The sequence below is a fragment of the Triticum dicoccoides genome, chromosome 5B, assembly GCF_002162155.2.
Source record: "Triticum dicoccoides isolate Atlit2015 ecotype Zavitan chromosome 5B, WEW_v2.0, whole genome shotgun sequence".
NCBI classification, from domain to species: Eukaryota; Viridiplantae; Streptophyta; class Magnoliopsida; order Poales; family Poaceae; genus Triticum; species Triticum dicoccoides.
Window position 1 is genome coordinate 534,784,347 of NC_041389.1, and position 20,545 is coordinate 534,804,891.

A 20,545-nucleotide genomic window follows, 5' to 3' on the forward strand; every position below is an offset into this window, starting at 1 on the left:
ATTCTGTAACCACAATCATATAATGGAAACTGTGCGAACACACATAACTGGACGATGGCAATTCTGCGTTAACAGGTGATTAAATTAAAATAGTGCATGCCAAAAATATGTAGTGCACACAAATGCTCGATGGCAAAAATATAAAACTAGGTACTAATGAAAGCACGCCGAAAATCACCCTCACAAACATAAAGAAGCCATGGCAAATCTACATTGCACCACCATATGGGAGAGCATTGGAAAACCTATGTCACAGCCATATTATTCCATGGAAAAATTAAAGTAACGATATAATGAGAGCACGGCAAAAAGGGGGTAAATTCACCAACAACACAACACATGAGACCTTGACAATATGCATTAACAAAAGGAAAAAATATAGCATGGCAAATCTCTAAAATAGACATATAGTCCAGGGCATAATCTGTAATGACAATACCAGGACAGCATGGTAAGTTCCTCGAGCACACACAACATGGCATGGCAAAATGTACAGGAACAATATCGGTGGACCACAGGAAAATCCCAATCAGCCACGTCTGATCATGGTAACTCTAGATCAATCAAATTTGCAGAGCATGGCAATAATCTCTGTCACACACAAACTGGACCATTGGCCAGTCTCTGCTATGCAGAGAAGGAAACGTGGCAAAGGATGGGGTAAAATGACAAACAAGAGAACAAAATGAGCTAAAACAACGACCCTAGAACTGCTGGGATCAATATGTCTCAAATAGCTAATTTGGCATTCGCCCTCACTGACACAAATTCAGCTTTAAAAATTGCACACAGAAGAACAAATTCTTCACAACACTAAAAAGGCAAAAAAAAAAACGGCCAATGCCCATGGCCCTCTTGCGGCTGTGGCCACGACGCTCGCCACCGCCGCCGCACTCAATCCGACGAGCACTACGGCCCTCCCCATCGTGACGACTTCAATAGCTTGGAAGCCCTACCCTGACAACACTATCGTGCGCAGGCGGAGTAGCATACTTTGAGCCCTAGCCCAATGTCGGCGGTTGAACGTGCTTGAATCGTCGGCGAAGACAAAGCTAAAGGGCGGAGAGCGAGAGGGGGAAGAGAAGGAATGAGCGAATGCGGTTAGTGGGGCGAATGGAGGGGAGGAAGAGAGGGGTTAGTGGGATCGGATCGTTCGCTAGACTGGGGGTTAGAGCGAACCGTTTACGCGCGTTACGTGGTGAGCCTCCCCACGCCAATATTTCTAATTTCCTAACACTAGTAAGTGTGCATGTGCAATGCACGTCTAATCATATATCTAATCATTAATCATATGTAGAAAGTAAAAACACATGCCCCTTGATATATTTAGTACCCTCAACCTGAACATATGCTGCTACAGTACATTCATTTTTAAGTTTGTATATGATTAGAGCATCTTCAATAGATGGTCCAAATGTAAAAGTACCTAACTTTTGGACCAATTCTTCTCTTTGTTAGCTCTGTTATTAACAAGGGTATATATAACTCGCTATGTACAGTGCATCTAACAGAAAACTGAACAAACAATAGCTGCTGTCTATCTTTGCTGACAGAAATGCTAACAGATGAAGGTGGCGCACACCTCTGATTCTATGTACGGCAAGGTATCTAGTAATGTGGCATCTCAGCATGGACTGTTGGGCTAAGGCCTTGTTTGTTTGGACTTTTACTTCTCCTTTTGCAGCTTTTCCAATATGATTCATCAACAGTCAAAAAAGCTCCAAAAGCACCTATTTAGGAGCTTTTATGGCTTATTGGCAAAAGTGGAAAAGCTGCAAAAGCAGAAGCAAAAGCCCAAACAAACAGGGCCTAAGAAAGGATTCCCATGGCATGTTACAATTCCAGTCATCTGAAGAGTTTGCTCCTAAATCGAATGGGAAATTCGGTCTCCCTGGAGCTTGTTGGTACTGTAAGTACTGCCATGCTTCGTTGTGGATGACTCTTGGTTCCTGCAACTCATGTCGGCGTTTACATCTGCAGAAGAATCAGCCATAAATCACGTGATCTGCTGCTCAGGCTGCCCAAACTGCATGTAAGAGTGGCGCTGCAATGTGCATGGGCTTCTGTGATGGCTGTGTTTGGAATGGCAAGATGGTGGGACCTTCCAGTTTCAGGAGATGGACTGCAGTTGAAGCTTATGACCTTGCATGAAGAGCCATCGTGTGTGTTGCTGGGTTTCTGAAGCTGCTGCTGTCCCTGGAGCCCATGTTTGCTGCTGAACTGACTTGCTGGTGCAGCGGGAGGAGCTGTCTGAAGCAAAATGTGAAGCTTGCACCATCAGCCTCCCACAAAGTTTCTCCAAGCTGTTTGCGAAGATCTTGGCAAACCGGCTAAGGCCAATGATTTTTTTTTGTTTTAGAAAAGGAGGATGACCCCCGGCTTCTGCATCTGGGAGATGCATGCGGCCATTTTATTGATTATTCTCGAGAACCTTACAAAGTATAACAACAATATGCCTGAATCCGCCATCTTGGCAACATCTGCCGCTAATCCTATCCAACTGATGAAGAGGTGCAAGCTGGGCCACATACCTAGACCTGTCACCTAAGCCTAACATCTAAAGTCGGAGGACCCGACCTCTGGGTCCGAGGCTCAAACCGGTCCGACGCACTCACATGTGTCGTCGCCTCCATCTTCCACTAGTCCATCTTCAGAGCAGATTGAGGTGACAACCTTGGCAGGTCCTCCGCCATCGACGCCACCACGACGCCAAACGATGACCTCCACCTATACGCGAGCCTTGGCAGTTCCTCCGCCATTGACGACACCACAACACCAGCCGACAACCTCCACCTACGCGAGTCCATCTCCAAGCAACGGACGTAAATCCATGCTAGGATAGGGCCGCACCACCGCCGTCGCCCACCACCCACAAGCCCCACCCAACCCCAAGGTTCCCAAAGCGGCGCTTTTAAGAAGGGAACGGCGCCGTGAGCGCCGCCGTCGCCGCCCAACAAAGTTAGGGCTTTCGCCCGGGAGACCTAGGGGAAGGTGAAGTGAGGAGATCAGTCCATACCGACGCCTCCAAGGAAGGGAACGACGCCCTCAGGCGTCGCCGTTGGCGCGGCCGGTCATGGCCGGCCAGGGATTTCGCCCGAACTAGATCTCCGCCACCAGCAGCACCTCCTGTACAGAACCGCCGACCAAGAGGAAGCGCGGCCCGACCAGGCTGGCCCGCACGCCGAGCAGGGGAGGAGGGGAGGCGCCAGATCGCGCGCACCGACCGCCGCAGAAGCCACCGCTGGCCGCCAACGACCACTGGATCCCGCCGCCCCCGTGACTGGGACACCGGATCCACCGCCCGCACGGCTGCTAGTCGTCCGTGCCTTGCCAATGGAGCCGCCGCTCCAGATCCGGAGTTCCACACGCAGAAGCAGGGCAACCGAGCAGCGCCGGAGCTATGTTGTGTGCTGCAGGGGCCATGGCCCCTCAGCCTGAGTAAAATATGTGAAAGAATAAAAAATGGAAGGAAAGATTAGGAAAAATATAGACTTTTGCCCCCCCCCCCCAAAACATCCATATTTTCTGTCTGGCCCCCACAAAAGATTTAACCTAGCTCCGCCAGTGCAACCGAGGCCCCGCCGCTACCATCCTTGGCGCCCCGGGCTTGCCCGGCGGCTGCCTCAGGCGACGGCGAGGAAGGGAGGAGGGGGGGTGTGAGGAGGAGGGGCGGCTAGGGTTGGAGTACCAGTTCTTTGTGGCTCAAAGGATAAACAACGTGTCTTCATGATAATTTTCTCTTGTTAGGCAAGGATGGAGGACATTGTTTACTCCAACCAATCAGCATTCATCAAAGGAAGATGTCTTCATGATAATTTTCTCTTGTTAGGCAAGTGGCCAGAAACCTTAACGCGACACACGCAAAAAAAAAAAACCTTAACGCGAGGAAGATTTCTGCGGTGCTTCTGAAACTCGATATTGCTAGAGCATTTGACTCCTTGTCATGGCCTTTTCTGTTTGAAGTATTGCGTGCGAAATGTTTCAGTCAGCGCTGGATGGTCTGGATCCAATTTCTCCTATCCTCGGCCAGCACAAAAGTTATCGTCAACGGTACCCCGGGACCTAAATTCTTTCATGCCAAAGTAGTTCGTCAAGGGGATCCCATTTCGCCACTGCTCCTCCTCATAGTTATGGACATTCTGACCATGCTTCTTGCAAAGGCAGCAGACTTGGGTGTGCTCAGTAGACTCCCGGGTGTCTCCGATCTGCAACGGACATCCATTTTTGCTGATTATGTGGTTCTCTTTGTCAAGCCAATGGAGCTCGATTTTTCAGTTTCATTCACGAGGCCCCTCACTGGTTTGGTGCTGCTTCCGAACTACAGATCAACTGCAACAATTTTCGCAAAAAAAAAAATCAACCACAACAAGACCACTGCGGTGCCCATCATAGGCGCTGACGAAACCAAGATCAAAATCCGTAACATTCTTGGCTGCAAGATCGGAGTTTTCCCCATTAGACACTTGGGCTTGTAGCTGGCATTAAGGCCTTTAACCAAAGCTCAATGGCAACCATTGCTGGACTCAGTCACGGCTATCATGCCGGCCTGGCAGAAAGGTTTTCTTGAGCGCTCGGGTAGGCTGGTGCTGGTGAAAACTGTGTGTTCGGCGCGCCCTGTTCATCACCAATTGACGATGTGCCGGCGTGGGTTTTTGAGGCGATCAACAAGAGTCTGCGGGCAATTTTCTCGGCTGGTTCAGATGAGATCCACGGCGGCCTGTTGCCTTGTGGCATGGAACGGAGTGTGCACTCCGGTTTGCTATTGAGGGCTGGGCATTAAGAACTTGCAACTTCAGGCCGTAGCCTTGAGGGTCAGATGGGAATGGATTAGTCGCACACACCCTAATCGTCCCTGGCAGGGTCTAAGCTTGATGTTGCATGAATTAGCTCAAGGGGTTTTCAGATCACTAGTCAAGATTCAGGTCGGGGATGGTCGAGGGTTCTCTTCTCGAAGGATAGATGGATCAATAGAGCTTCAGTTCAGGAGACCTCGCGCCATTGATCTACAACAAAGTACTGCCGAATCACATAAACTCCAGAACGGTGCAACTATCGCTGGTTTGCAGACATCGGACCTCTTCCTACCGTGCCAGAACAGCTACAATACAACAACGTTTGGCGAGCTCCAAAGCCGGATGTCTTCAGTTGGCCGTGGACCTCCTCTCGGGTCTAGCCCTCCTGTCCGTAGTCCAGAGCCTGTCTTGCACTGCTAGCCAGACGAAGATTTTACATTTAAGCGGCACCCAACACCTCCAGATGCAATCCAAGACCATCCTGCTAGCTGCTATGTCTGCTCACAGGACAAGGACAAGATTGAACACATTGTTTTTTTGAAACAAGGAAGGTGGCTGACTGCCGACCTTATATTTCAAAGCAGGCAAAGTCTGATGAAGTAGCTGATACAAAAGAAAACTTGGCCATTGCACCCAGGTGCACGGCACAAGCAGAGAGACAGGATTGAGAAGATAAGAGGGCAAGAGGGCAAGGAAGAAAGCAGATTACATCATATCAAAAGCGTACTAAGTATTGAGCTTCTGGCACCATAATTGAATGTCATCCTTTGCTGCCTGGTTAGAGGCTCTGTTACTCCAGAGGTGCAACAAACTTGCAGCATAAAAACTAGTATAGCTCGCAGTCCAAACCTTGGAGTTGAAAACCCTGTCATTTCTGGCATTGCCATAGGGTGAGAGCACATGCAGCAAAAGCAACATTCCATCTGCGTTTAAAACTGAGCTGGTGTTGTGCTTGATCAACAAACGCTAGAATATCAGAGGCAGAGGTAGCCAAAGAGTCCAGTTGCAGCTTACCCCAAAGAAAGGAAGCCGGGGCACATCGGAGTAGTATATGATCAGCTGATTCCACCACAGGACAGGCATCACAATGAGCAAACGGGGCCACCACAGACCAGCCTTTTTTGACCATATTATCTCTGGTATTGAGACGACCTTTGAAAGCAAGCCAGAGGAAGATCCTATGTTTTAAAGGGACCAGGGAGTCCCAAACCCAGTGCTCGAAGATGGCCAACACACCCCTGAAAGTGAGCAGACTGTAGAAATATCGTGTACTAATCTTGCTAGAACCCAAGGAAGGGAACCTTGTGTCATCCTGGAGCAGATTGGGTGCAACACCGGATAACTGGTCCCGCAAGGCCAGCAGCTCAGCCAAAGCTGTTTGGGAAAGGTTCGGGTGCAGCTTAACAGTCCAAGAGCCGTTGGCGTACTGAGAGCTCACGGAGCAAGCTGGGTTAGACGCAAAGGAGAACAGAGTAGGGTACAGCAGGCAAAGTCGACCCTCGTCCAGCCAGTGATCCTGCCAGAAAGATACCAGAGTGCCAGTGCCTAGAACGCATCGAGAAGAATTGATAACCAAAGGAACAAGATCCTTGAACCCTTTCCAGATAGCCGTGTCTCTGCTGCGAGTGCTTTGAGGGATAGCAGCCTGGCAGTAATGCTTGGCGAACCATTCATAACATGGTATGTCAGAGCCTTGCAAAACCTTGGAAACAAACTTGCACATCATAGCCTTATTGTGGGCGTGGAGCTGTCGTACACCCAGGCCGCCATTGAGACGAGGTAGAGAGACCGTGTCCCAAGCAACTAAGCATTGCCCTCCCTTAACTGTATTTTTGCCTTGCCAGAAGAAAGCACGCAGCAGACCTTCCAACTTGCCAAGAGATTCCATAGGCCAGGCAAAGCAAGACATGAAATAACTCGGAATACCCGCAAGCACCGAATTAATGAGAGTCAGCCGCCCTCCCAAGGATAAGAAGGTAGCCAGCCAACCGGAGAGGCGACGATCAACCTTATGGATAACTGGCAGCAACATACCATGTGTTATCTTGTGCAAGGAGAGGGGTAGGCCCAAATATGTACATGGGAAAGAAGAAACCGGGCACCCGAGGAGCTGAGCAATAGGAGAAGCTGTAGTTGCATCCACTGAGACTAGCACGAGGGTGCTTTTGTGGAAGTTTATAGTGAGCCCAGAGAAAGCGGAGAATGCCGTGAGAGCAGACTTAATTAGCTCTGCTTGCTGAATGCTGCCATGGAAGAGTAGTAGCGTGTCGTCTGCATATTGTAGGACCGGGAAAAAGCAGTCTGAGCCAAGGGGATGCACCAACGAGCCATTTTGAAACAACTGACAGAGCATCCTTTGGAGCACATCGGCAACAAGAATGAATAAATACGGTGATAAAGAATCCCCTTGCCGAAAGCCTTTTTTTGCCTGAATGGGGTCCCCCAGCTCACCATTGAGAAGCACTCTGGAGCTGCCAGAAGTCAAGAGGGTGTGTATCCAATTGATCCACACTGTCGGAAAACCTCTGGCATCAAAAATCTTGCGTAAGCAACACCAACTGACACTGTCGAAGGCTTTATGAAAGTCCAGCTTCAGGGCAATGACCGGCAGCTTTCTTTTGTGCGCATACTGGACCATTTCAGTAGCCAAAGCAAAGTTCTCGACTATGGAACGGCCCTTCAGGAACCCAGATTGTAGTGAGTGAACCAACTGTGGAATCCAAACCTTGAGCCGATTAGTCAGGACTTTAGAGGCCAACTTTGGCACACTATGCACAAGAGAAATAGGCACCGAAATCTCGCATCTCCAGAGGCGTATCTTTTTTAGGGAGCAGGGTAATAAAAGCAGAATTGATGCCCGAGAGATCCACTTTGTTCTTATGAAAAGCAGCAAAGAACCGGAGCAAATCATCCTTTATAAGCAGTTTGAAAGCCTTGTAAAACTCATTAGTGAAACCATCAGGGCCCGGGCTTCTGTTACTTGGCGAGCAGTTGATGGCCTGCACCACCTCTGCCCACGAGAAATCTGCTGTGAGCTCAGAAAGGTCAAGCGGGGCATAGAGAGAAGGAAGGTCCACAGTGTCCAACGAGGACGCGGGCTGTCCCAAGATAGCTTTAAAATAGTCGGTGGCCAACTACAGCTTTTGGTTGGTCTGCAAAAATTCCACACCATCCTGAACCAGCACCTTGATCTTGTTTCGACGAGCCTGACAGTTAGCCGCAGCATGAAAAAACTGACTGTTTTCATCCCCTGAAACACACCAACGAACCTTGGCCCTGCGACGCCAAGCTGCAGTCTGCCAAAGGATCAGTTGTTCGGCCTTAGCAGTAGCAAACACCCTGAGCACAGTTTCAACAGCAGAAAGTGACCTGAGCTCCTCAACAGCATTTAAATAATCAACAACGTGCTTATTGTTATCCAAGAGAACCCGCAGGCTGGGCTTTGAACGGCACCAGCGCCGCAAAGCGGCACGCACACGTCTCATTTTGAAGCTGATCAAGATGCAGCAGAACAGATCTCATGAGTTCCTCGAGACCAAGCTTCAGAGATGATGTTTCTGGGTTCATCCAAGAGCAGCCAATGATTTTCCATGCGGAATAACTTGCTTTTGGGCGTGCTTGTGGAGAAGGACAAAAGCACAGGAGCATGATCAGACGTTGTGGTTGGAATGCAGGAGGCAGTTGACTGCAGAAAGCTTAGATTCCAAGCTGCATTGACGAGGACTCGATCAAGACGAACAAGAGTAGGCTGATCCCTCTTGTTGGACCAAGTGAAGAGCCTGTTGTCAATCTGAACGTCATCCATGTCATGACTTCGAATCCATGAGTTAAACACTTCCATCAAATGCCAGTTGATCTGACCCCGGGATTTCTCATGAGCAAATCTGTACATGTTGAAGTCACCCAGCATCACCCATGGCAAGTCAGACGTGCAAGCGACACTACTGACAGCGTCAAAGAAGCTCGGTCGTTCTTGATTCAGACAGGGCGCATAAACGGCTCTGAGAAGAAACTCAGTATTGTCTGCAGCAGAATCCATCTTCAGAGTGACATGGAATTTGTGCAGAGCCACCACTTGTCCCCAAAGCACAGTGGGATCCCATGCAACCAAAATCCCCCCGGCAGCACCATCGGAGGGGCTGACGGCATGGTCCTTGAGATGAGATGGCAGAAACGCTCGCAGCTTGTGAGGGGAGACGGACGGCAGCTTTGTTTCCTGTAGACAAACAACACTAGGGCAGCAGGAAGTTATAGTGTCACGGACCAACGAGCACTTATCGTCCTCGCCGAGTCCACGAACGTTCCAGTTCAGGATCTTCATAGTGTAGTAAAGAACACACAGCCCAGAACAAAGTAAGCAGAGCCGAAATGCAACATGCTCATGTTGGAACAAACAGTGCTAGGCACTAAGGCAAACAAACTAAAGCAGCAGCGTACAAACTCAAGACAGACGACACATGACAAACTACAATCTTTGAAGCATGACAGACCCCGGCCAACCAGCAAAGCAGGGTACAGAGAAGCGACCGACACAGCTACGGGCAACCCTGCCCAGAGACTCATAAGAAAGACGCCGGACCTAACCATTGAAAGAGCTGAAGACACATGCAGGGGAGCCAGGAGCATCACCAGCGGATGCAGAGGCGTCGCCCGACAAAACAGACACGACGTGAGAGGCGGCTTGATCCAGGATGGCACTGGCGTTGAGGTCGCAACACTGGGCAATCTTCCTCAGCTTGCCCCTGGTCAGCGGCGATGGGGTGCTCAGCAATGGCAGCTCGAGAAGGCCGGCCACGGCCGCGGTCTTGGACTTCTTCTTGCGGCGGCGGGAGAGAGCAGCAGAATGGCGCGACGGCTCCGAACTAGTCAGAGCCAGCAGCAACCGCCTTCCGCTTGGCCGCCCGCTCGACGGAACCCACGCGCATACCATCATAGGTGCGGCTAATGCGCAGGCTGCGCCTCGGGGATGCAGTTAACACTGGCGGCGGCGCCTCCTCCTCCATCGTTTGGTCGAGGCTAGACTCCATTCCCTCCTCATGCCCCCCCTCCTGCTCGACCGCCTCCAGAGACTAGATCTGGGCTGACACATTGAGGTCAAAAGCCACAGGAGGGGGCGGGGGGCCGCAGCCACAGATTCATTCCCCGCAGAAGGGGCGGGGAAGAGGTGCAACACATCTCTGGCCAGGAGGTCACCAGCCCCAGGCTCGCAAGGAGGCTCGCGACAGCTGCAGAAGACGGTGGCAACTTGAGGGGGGAGCGCCGCGCACGCACCGTGCTGCAGATCGGTGGAGACGACTGGCGAGGGTTGACCGCACAGCAGGACCCCAGGCTCAGGTTGTGGGATGCGATGAAAAGGCCTAGAGCAGATGAGCCGGGCCACCAGGATCTGGTGGGCCCGGTAGTGCTGCTGCGCAGGGAACTATGCCTCGACAGGAAGAACCTCTCCGAAAAAAGAAAGCGCTGGCCCAACGGCAGGAAGCAGCCCAGTCGAGACGTTCGCCTTAGGCGGGTGCCTGCATTCAACAGAGGGCGGCAAAGGAAGCGTGCGAGGGCACGGCCCGCCGGCCAGCATTTTGGGCAGGAAGCTGAAGAAGAGAGAACGACAGCTTTCCCGCGCAAGCACCTCCTTGGTGTAGTCGAAGCATGGGAAGAAACCATCATCCATAGATAGCAGGCGAACTGGGATCATGCCCGAAGCCACCCTGCTGTTGTTGAGCTCAAGCTTGAACGTGAAGCACAGTTCATCGACATCGAAGGATACGGAAACCCGTGGCGTTCGCACCTCCGCCGCCCATAGCGAGGAATGGAGGCATAGCCGGAGCTCATCTTCATGCAAGATCTGGGCTTCAGACGGCAAGGAGAAAGCAGAACCTCTGATGAGCTTAGGTTTTGCCGCCAACTTGAGCATGGCCAGAAAGTCGGTTGGCGATGCCGTCTCTGGGTGCAGGAAAGCGCGGAAGGCGCAGTCCGCCATGCCCTCCTGACCACCCCCATGACCACGGGCTTAAGATGACCCATGCCCATGTCCACGCCGAGGGGATGGAGGAGCAGGGGGGCGGGGTGCAGCTTCTACCCTATCAAGCCTGTCGGGTGGGCGCGGCGTGACCGTGGGGGCACCAAGGGAGCGAGCAACGTCCCAGATTTCATTGATGATGACATCGGCATAGATGTCGTCGCCGTCGACGCGGTGCAAGGTGATATGATGGGGGATGTGATGCAGGGCCTCCACCTTGACGAGGACGAAGATGCTTGAGAACTCGCTGTCGTGGAGGCAGGCGTGCTCAAGGCGGAAGAGGCTGGCGAAGCCAGTGACACTCGCCGCCACCCCCCTACGGTTCCACAGCTCGAGAGGCATCTTCTCGAGCGAAAGGCTGACGACGTGACGATAGGCGAAGCGAAAAGCGTTCTGATCCAGTGTGTTAGTTCCAGGGAAACTTGGCATCGATGCCTATCTGACTTGCAAATCAACATTGATTGCCCGACTGAATCTGACACTTTGGCGCACTAGTGGCTGGGAGCTAGGGCCAGGTTCGGTAGTAGGGACCGCCAGGGGTTCGATTCTTTGGTCATCTTAATCTGCTGGCACCTCTGGAAACAGAGAAACGCTCAGGTGTTCGGCAACGTTGCCCAGCAGCGCAACATGCCGGATTTGGTGGATCTTATCTTGCCAAAAAAGGTTTTCGTCCCGCTTTATATATAAAGCAACAACCAACCGACATCTGAAACCGATACAAGCACAACACCCCACCCCACACTCACACACACCCAAGGACAGATACATAGGTGCTAAAGGGCTACAACAACAACATGCCGCACGACTCGAAGTAGACTACAGGAGAAGACATTAAGCATCACTACAGAGCAGCCGGCGCCCTTCCGATGAAGATATTGCGAAGAGGTGAAGTTGAGGCTCGACGAAACCGAGCGCTCCAAGACGGTGCCTTCGGAAAGGACACGACACAACAGCGCCGCCACCGCCCAATCAAAAGATCAGATTTTCATCCGGAGCACAATGAAGGGAGGGAGCAACCACAACTGAGGCTTCAGGAAGATGGCGACACCCACACGCGCCGTCTCCGTCGGTCTGGCCAAAACAGACAGGGTTTTCACCCCGACACGCGAACTCCACCTCCGACGAGAACATCGAGATGGCAGCCACCACACCGCCCACGCGGCGATGGCCACTAGCCGCCCGCACCTGAGCCGCGAGCTCAGCCCACAAGCATCGTGGCTCCCACCTCCCGGGCAGCCGCCCGGGGAACAAGATGCCCCAAAGATCCATCATGACTGTGAATGATGACCAACCGGCAAACTCTGACCGGCGACAGAGCCGCCAGCGACCGGAATGACTAGATCGATCGGGGAGCAACCAGATCGAAGAAGAGGTCGGGTGGGAGCGGACTACGTCGACGTCCGGCACCCCTGTTGGTGACGGGTGGCCCGAGCGCATCGGCGCTGATAACCCGCAAGTATACGGGATAGTTGTAGCCTCTTTCGATAAGTAAGAGTGTCCAACCCAACGAGGAGCTAAAGGTAGAACAAATACTCTCTCAAGTCCTATCGGCCACTGATACGACTCTATGCACGCTTAGTGTTCGCTTTACCTAGAACAAGTATGAAACTAGAAGTACTTTGTAGGTGTGATAGGATAGGTTTGCAAGATAATAAAGAACGCGTAAATAAAAAGTAGGGCCTGTTTAGATAAAGATGCAATAAAGTAAATATAGCGAGTGTGGAAAAGTGGTGGTAGGAGTGGTGAAATTGCCCCTAAGCAATTGACTACGTTACTAGACCGATAGCAAGTTTTATGTGGGAGAGGCATAAGCTGACATACTTTCTCTTCTTGGATCATATGCACTTATGATTGAAACTCTAGCAAGCGTCCGCAACTATTAAAGATTCATTAAGGTAAAACCCAACCATAACATTAAAGCATCAAGTCCCCTTTTTTCCCATACGCAACAATCCCCTTACTCGGATTTATACTTCTGTCACTCAAGCAACCCACTATAAGCGAATCATGAACGTATTGCAACACCCTACAGCGGGAATCCCTCACGCTTGCGCAACACGGAGGGCACAATAGGACAGCAACATAACCACAAGCAAATTAAACTAATCATAGCAATTCATCAATCACCGGTAGGACATCGAAAATCTACTCAGACATCATAGGATGGCAACACATCATTGGATAATAATATGAAGCATAAAACACCATGTTCAAGTAGAGGGTACAGCGGGTTGCGGGAGAGTGGACCGCTGGATATAGATGGGGGGAGGCGATGGAGATATTGGTGAAGATGGCGGAAGTGTTGGTGAAGATCGCGGTGATGAGGATGGCCCCCGGCAGCGCTCCGGCGCCACCGGAAGCAAGGGGGAGAGAGGCCCCCTTCTTCTTCTTCTTCCTTGACCTCCTCCCTAGATGGGAGAAGGGTTTCCCCTCTGGTCCTTGGCTCCCATGGCTTGGGAGGGGCGAGAGCCCCTCCGAGATTGGATCTATCTCTCTGTTTCTGCGTTCTCTAATCCTTCCCCTTCACCGTTTCTTTTATATCTGGAGATCCGTAACTCCGATTGGGGTGAATCTTTCGCCCAGATTTTTCTCGTAAAATTAGCTTTCTTGCGGCAAAATAAGAGCGTCAACCGCCTTACGGGTAGCCCACGAGAGTCCAGGGCGCGCCCAGGGGGGAAGGGTGCGCCCCCCTGTCTCGTGGCCACCCCAGACACCGTTTCGCGTTGATTCTTCCTCCGGAAAATCCCAAATATTCCAAAATAATTCTCCGCCGTTTTTATCCCGTTTGGATTCCGTTTGATATGGGTTTTCTGCGAAACATTAAACATGCAACAGACAGGAAGTGGCACTGGGCACTGGATCAATATGTTAGTCCCAAAAATAATATAAAAAGTTGCCAAAAGTATATGAACGTTGAATAATATTGGCATGGAACAATCAAAAATTATAGATACGACGGAGATGTATCAGCATCCCCAAACTTAATTCCTGCTCGTCCTCGAGTAGCTAAATGATAAAAACTATAATTTTTGATGTGGAATGCTACCTATCATAATCTTGATCATATGTTTAATCATGGCATGAATATTAAGACGCGAGTGATTCAAGACAATAGTCCATCATTTGACATAAAAACAATAATACTTCAAGCATACCAACCAAGCAATTATGTCTTATCGAAATAACATAGCCAAAGAAAGCTCATCCCTACAAAATCATATAGTCTGGCTATGCTCCATCTTCGTCACACAAAATGCTCCCATCATGCACAACCCCGATGACGAGCCGAGCAATTGGTTCATACTTTTTAACGTGCTTCAGCTTTTTTAACTCTTACGCAATACATGAGCGCAAGCCATGGACATAGCACTATGGTGGTAGTGGTTGTGAGGACAAAAAGGGAGAAGATAGTCTCACATCAACTAGGCGTATCAACGGGCTATGGAGATGCCCATCAATAGATATCAATGTGAGTGAGTAGGGATTGCCATGCAACGGATGCACTAGAGCTATAAATATATGAAAGCTCAACAAAATAAACTAAGTGGGTGTGCATCCAACTTGCTTGCTCATGAAGACCTAGGGCATTTTGAGGAAGCCCATCATTGGAATATACAAGCCAAGTTCTATAATGAAAAATTCCCACTAGTATATGAAAGTGAAAGCATAGGAGACTCTCTCTATGAAGAACATGGTGCTACTCTAAAGCACAAGTGTGGTAAAAGCATAGTAACATTGCCCCTTCTCTCTTTTTCTCTCATTTTTTCTTTTTATTTTTCATTTTTTTTATTTTTTTCTTTCTTTTTGGTGGGCTTCTTTGGCCTCTTTTTTTGTTTGGGCTTCTTTGGCCTCTTTTATTTTTCATAAAGTCCGGAGTCTCATCCCGACTTGTGGGGGAATCATAGTCTCCTTCATCCTTTCCACACTAGGGCAATGCTCTAATAATGATGATCATCACACTTTTATTTACTTACAACTCAATATTACAACTCGATATCTCGAACAAAGATATGACTCTATATGAATGCTTCCGGCGGTGTACCGGGATGTGCAATGATCTAGCGTAGCAATGACATAAAAAAAACAGACAAGCCATGATAACATCATGCTAGCTATCTTACGATCATGCAAAGCAATATGACAATGAATGCTCAAGTCATGTATATGATGATGATGGAAGTTGCATGGCAATATTATCTCGGAATGGCTATGAAAATGCCATGATAGGTAGGTATGGTGGCTGTTTTGAGGAAGATATAATGAGGCTTATGTGTGATAGAGTGTATCATATCACGGGGTTTGGATGCACTGGCGAAGTTTGCACCAACTCTCGAGGTGAGAAAGGGCAATGCACGGTACCGAAGAGGCTAGCAATGATGGAAAGGTAAAAGTGCGTATAATCCATGGACTCACATTAGTCATAAAGAACTCATATACTTATTGCAAAAGTTTATTAGCCCTCGAAGCAAAGTACTACTACGCATGCCCTTAGGTGGATAGATTGGTAGGAAAAGACCATCGCTCGTCCCCGACTGCCACTCATAAGGAAGACAATCAAAGAAACACCCCATGCTTAAAATTTGTCACACAACGGTTACCATACGTGCATGCTACGGGACTTGCAAACCTCAGCACAAGTGTCTCTACAATCCACAACCATCCACTAGCATGACTCTAATATCACCATCTTTATATCGCAAAACTATTGCAAGGAATCAAACATATCATATTCAGCGATCTACAAGTTTATGTAGGATTTTATGACTAACCATGTGAACGACCAATTCCTGTCATCTCTCTAAATAGATCTAAGTGAAGCAAGAGAGTTTAATTCTTTCTACAAAAGATATGCCCACGCTCTAACAATTATAAGTTAAGCAAAAGAGCATTCTACAAATGGCGGTTTTCTAAGTGAAGAGAAACAGACAATCCAAACTTCAAATGATATAAGTGAAGCACATGAAGCATTCTATAAAGCCATATCAAAATATTTAAGTGAAGTGCAATGAGCATTCTATAAATCAACCAAGGACTATCTCATACCAGCATGGTGCATAAAAGAAAAAGTGAAAACTAAATGCAAAAGACGCTCCAAGACTTGCACATAATGCACGAACGAAACGAATCCGAAAACATACCGATACTTGTTGAAGAAAGAGGGGATGCCTTCCGGGGCATCCCCAAGCTTAGACGCTTGAGTCTCCTTGAATATTTACTTGGTGTGCCTCAGGCATCCCCAAGCTTGAGCTCTTGCCTCTCTTCCTTTTCCTCATATCGAGACATCCTCGATTAGACACTTCATCCACACAAAACTTCAACAGAAAACTCGGTAAGATCCGTTAGTATAATAAAGCAAATCACCACTCTAAGTACTGTTGAAAACCAATTCATATTTTGTTTTTGCATTGTGTCTACTGTAACATAACTTTTCCATGGCTTAATCCACTAATATAAATTGATAGATTCATCAAAACAAGCAAACTATGCATCAAAAACAGAATCTGTCAAAAACATAATAGTCTGTAGCAATCTGAACATCCACCATACTTCTGTTACCCCAACAATTCTACCAAAATTAGGAAACATAAACAAGTTGTATAGCAAGACAGTGCAAAAAGAATTAGAACCGTTTGACGTTCCAGTTAAAAATGTAAAATCGCGCACTACAGCCAAAGTTTCTGTCCTGCGCCGTACAAACCAACAAGCATTGTAAACATCCTAAAGGCAAACCTTGGCACATTATTTTATAATACAATGGAATTGTACAAGGGGATAATTATTTTTGTTGAAAAGTTTCTGTAATCAAGATTCACAAAGTTTCCGTGAGCATGAACAAAGTTCAAGGAGCTCTCCCACTTCAACAATGCTTGTCTTTCTCACTTTCACTTTCCTTTTTGAAAAGTTTTTAGGTTCCCCTCTTTATTTATTTTTAGACTATATAAAAGCACTCAACAGAAATAAATGACTCTCTAAAACTTCCGGGTTGTCTCCCTGGCAGCGCTTTCTTTTAAGCCATTAAGCTAGGCATATAGTACTCAAGTAATGAATCCACCCGGATCCCAAGGTATATCAAAGACAATTTTAATTAACAATGATTTGAAATTTAGTAGTGAGCACAAAATAACATATATCAAGAGACACCGAAGTCTAACTCTCTTCCTACGCATCGGCATGTCATAAAAGAACAATTCATGCACACATAGTAAAGCCCAATGCGTAGTATAAGCAGTTTCTTGCAAGTCTATCGTGTTGGAAACATAAAGAGGCGCAGATGTAGTTCCTCTCTCATAATAATTGCAAGTAGGAGCAGCAAGCACATGCATATTACATTCATCAAAATCATCATGTGCAACGGTAAAAGACAACCCATCAATATAATCCTTAATAAGCACAAACTTCTCCGATATAGTGTAGTTTGGAGAATTCAAAAAGATAATAGGACTATCATGTGTGGGTGTAATAGCAACAATTTCATGTTTAACATAAGGAACTATAGCAAGTTCATCTTCATAAGCATAATTCATATTGGCATCTTGGCCACAAGCATAGCAAGCATCAACAAAAAGGGATATTTCAAGAGAATCAACAGGAACATAACAATCATCATAGCAATCATCCTTCGGTAAGCACGAATGGGGATTAGACAATGTATGAGTTGAAGAGTTACTCTCATTAGAAGGTGGGCACGGTGATCAATCCGCTCTTCCTCCTTTTGTTATTCGCTCTCCTCATCATCTTTTTCATCCAATGAGCTCACAGTTTCATCAATTTCTTCTTCCATAGCTTCCTGCAAAATATTAGTTTCTTCTTGGACAGCGGAGACTTTCTCAATAAATGCGTTAATATAGTAATTGTATTCATAATTTTCATAGCAATATCTAAGTATAGCAAGATTTTCAGGCCTATAAACATCATCATCTAAAGCTTCATACTTTTCAAACAAAGATTCAATTTCATAAGCAGCCTTAAAAGCAACAAATTCTTCTATTTGTTCTACATCATAGTAATCATATATACCATTAGCATAAGAAGCTAAGGTTTCATTATCATTAAATTTGCATGAAAAGGGAAGGTGTGGAGCCTTAATCCTAGAGCAACAAGTAATATCATATCTCAAGCATAGATCTCAGGCATACCAACGCAACATAATAAATTGATCCCATAATAGTTTCCCTTTTTGTGTCGAGCGATAATCCCTAAAGTATTCACGTTGATCCAACGTGTCTCCCATTATAAAGTTGAATGGGGTTTTCTCAGGATTATCAAAGTAGTACATAATATCTTTCACATAATGAGAATCGAGGGTTTTAGGAGTTACCCCATCTCTATGAGTAGCAAGTACACCTAATTTTTTTGGTATTTCGTGTTCCATATCCATAACTAAAGATAGAGAACAACTAAGAACAACAAATAAAAATTACTTAGTGATAAAGCAAACAAGCACACACGAGAATATTCACCCCACACTATGACTCCCCGGCAACGGCGCCAGAAAAAGGTCTTGATAACCCGCAAGTATATGGGATAGTTGTAGCCTCTTTCAATAAGTAAGAGTGTCGAACCCAACGAGGAGCTAAAGGTAGAACAAATATTCTCTCAAGTCCTATCGGCCACTGATACGACTCTACGCATGCTTAGTGTTCGCTTTACCTAGAACAAGTATGAAACTAGAAGTACTTTGTAGGTGTGATAGGATAGGTTTGTAAGATAATAAAGAACGCGTAAATAAAAAGTAGGGGCTGTTTAGATAAAGATGCAATAAAGTAAATATAGCGAGTGTGGAAAAGTGGTGGTAGGAGTGGTGAAATTGCCCCTAAGCAATTGACTACGTTACTAGACCGATAGCAAGTTTTATGTGGGAGAGGCATAAGCTAACATACTTTCTCTTCTTGGATCATATGCACTTATGATTAGAACTCTAGCAAGCGTCCACAACTACTAAAGATTCATTAAGGTAAAACCCAACCATAGCATTAAAGCATCAAGAAGGAGGGGGGCTCTCTCCCCCTCGCTTCTGGTGGCGCCGGAACGCTGCCGGGGCCATCATCATCACCGCGATCTTCACCAACACCTCCGCCATCTTCGCTAACATCTCCATCACCTTCCCCCCTCTATCTACAGCGGTCCACTCTCCCGCAACCCGATGTACCCTCTACTTGAACATGGTGCTTTATGCTTCATATTATTATTCAATGATGTGTTGCCATCCTATGATGTCTGAGTAGATTTTTGTTGTCCTATCGGTGGTTGATGAATTGCTATGATTGATTTAATTTGCTTGTGGTTATGTTGCTGTCCTTTGGTGCCCATCATATGAACGCGCGCGTGGATCACACCATAGGGTTAGTTGTACGTTGATAGGACTATGTATTGGAGGGCAAGAGTGACAGAAGCTTCAACCTAGCATAGAAATTGATGCATACGGGATTGAAGGGGGACCAATATATCTTAATGCTATGGTTGGGTTTTACCCTAATGAACGTTAGTAGTTGTGGATGATTGCTAATAGTTCCAATCATACGTGCATAGAATTCCAAGTCAGGAATGACATGCTAGCAGTGGCCTCTCCCACATAAGACTTGCTATCGGTCTAGTAAAGTAGTCAATTGCTTAGGGATAATTTCGCAACTCCTACCACCACTTTTCCACACTCGCTATATTTACTTTAGTTGTGTCTCTATCTAAACAGCCTATAGTTTTTATTCTCGTGTTCTTTATTACCTTGCTAACCTATCCAAAAACACCTACAAAGTACTTCTAGTTTCATACTTGTTCTAGATAAAGCGAACGTTAAGCGTGCGTAGAGTTGTATCGGTGGTTGATAGAACTTGAGGGAATATTTATTCCACCTTTAGCTCCTCGTTGGGTTCGACACTCTTACTTATCGAAAACTGTTGCGATCCCCTATACTTGTGGGTTATCAATACCTTTTTCTGGCGCGTTGCCGGGGAGCAATAGCGTGGGGTGAATATTCTCGTGTGTGCTTGTTTGCTTTATCACTAAGTAGATTTTATTTGCTGTTCTTAGTTTTTTTTATCTTTAGTTATTGGTAGGAAATGCAAAATACCAAAAAATTAGTTGTACCTACTGAACCAATGGTTGAAGAACCACTCAAAATCTATCACACTGCTGAAGCTTATTACTTGGATCATCTTCGATCCCTATGTGCTCGGGCTGAAACCCCAACTAACTTAGTTGAGGGCAAATCTTTATATGAGCATGCTTGTTATGTGCGACACCACATATCTGAAAAAGGGAAACTTTTGTTGGATCAAATTCATCGTTTGCAATGCTATGCTTGGAATTTATGTGAAATATATGATTTTACTTGTTGTTCTGAAAACCCTAAGAAACACCTTCCCTACCAATGTGAGTTTAGTGATAATGGAATCGTATCTTCATATGCTAAGGGTGTTTATAATTACTATGATGTTTAAAAAATTGAAGGATTTGTTGCTTTTAAGGGTGCTTATGAAATTGCTTCTTTGATTGAGAAGTATGGTGCTACTCTTTACAAATCTGAAAATTTTACCATACTTAAATATTGTTATGATAATTATGCTTCTAATGCCTAAGTTAAACCATATATTGAGGACTCCTCCGCTGTCCAAGAAGAGACTAATATTTTGCAGGAGTCTATGGAAAAAAAATTGATGAAACTGTGAGCTCATTGGATGGAAAAGATGATGAGGAGAGCGAAGAACAAAAGGAGGAAGAGCGGATTAGCTACACGTGCCCA

The 20,545-nt window shown here is 47.0% G+C and overlaps 1 pseudogene; it reads right to left on the reverse strand.

The window, feature by feature from the left end:
- Positions 1–1,608: 1,608 nt before the first annotated feature.
- The window catches only part of LOC119309968, a 46,083-nt pseudogene continuing 27,146 nt past the window's right edge, over positions 1,609–20,545 (reverse strand).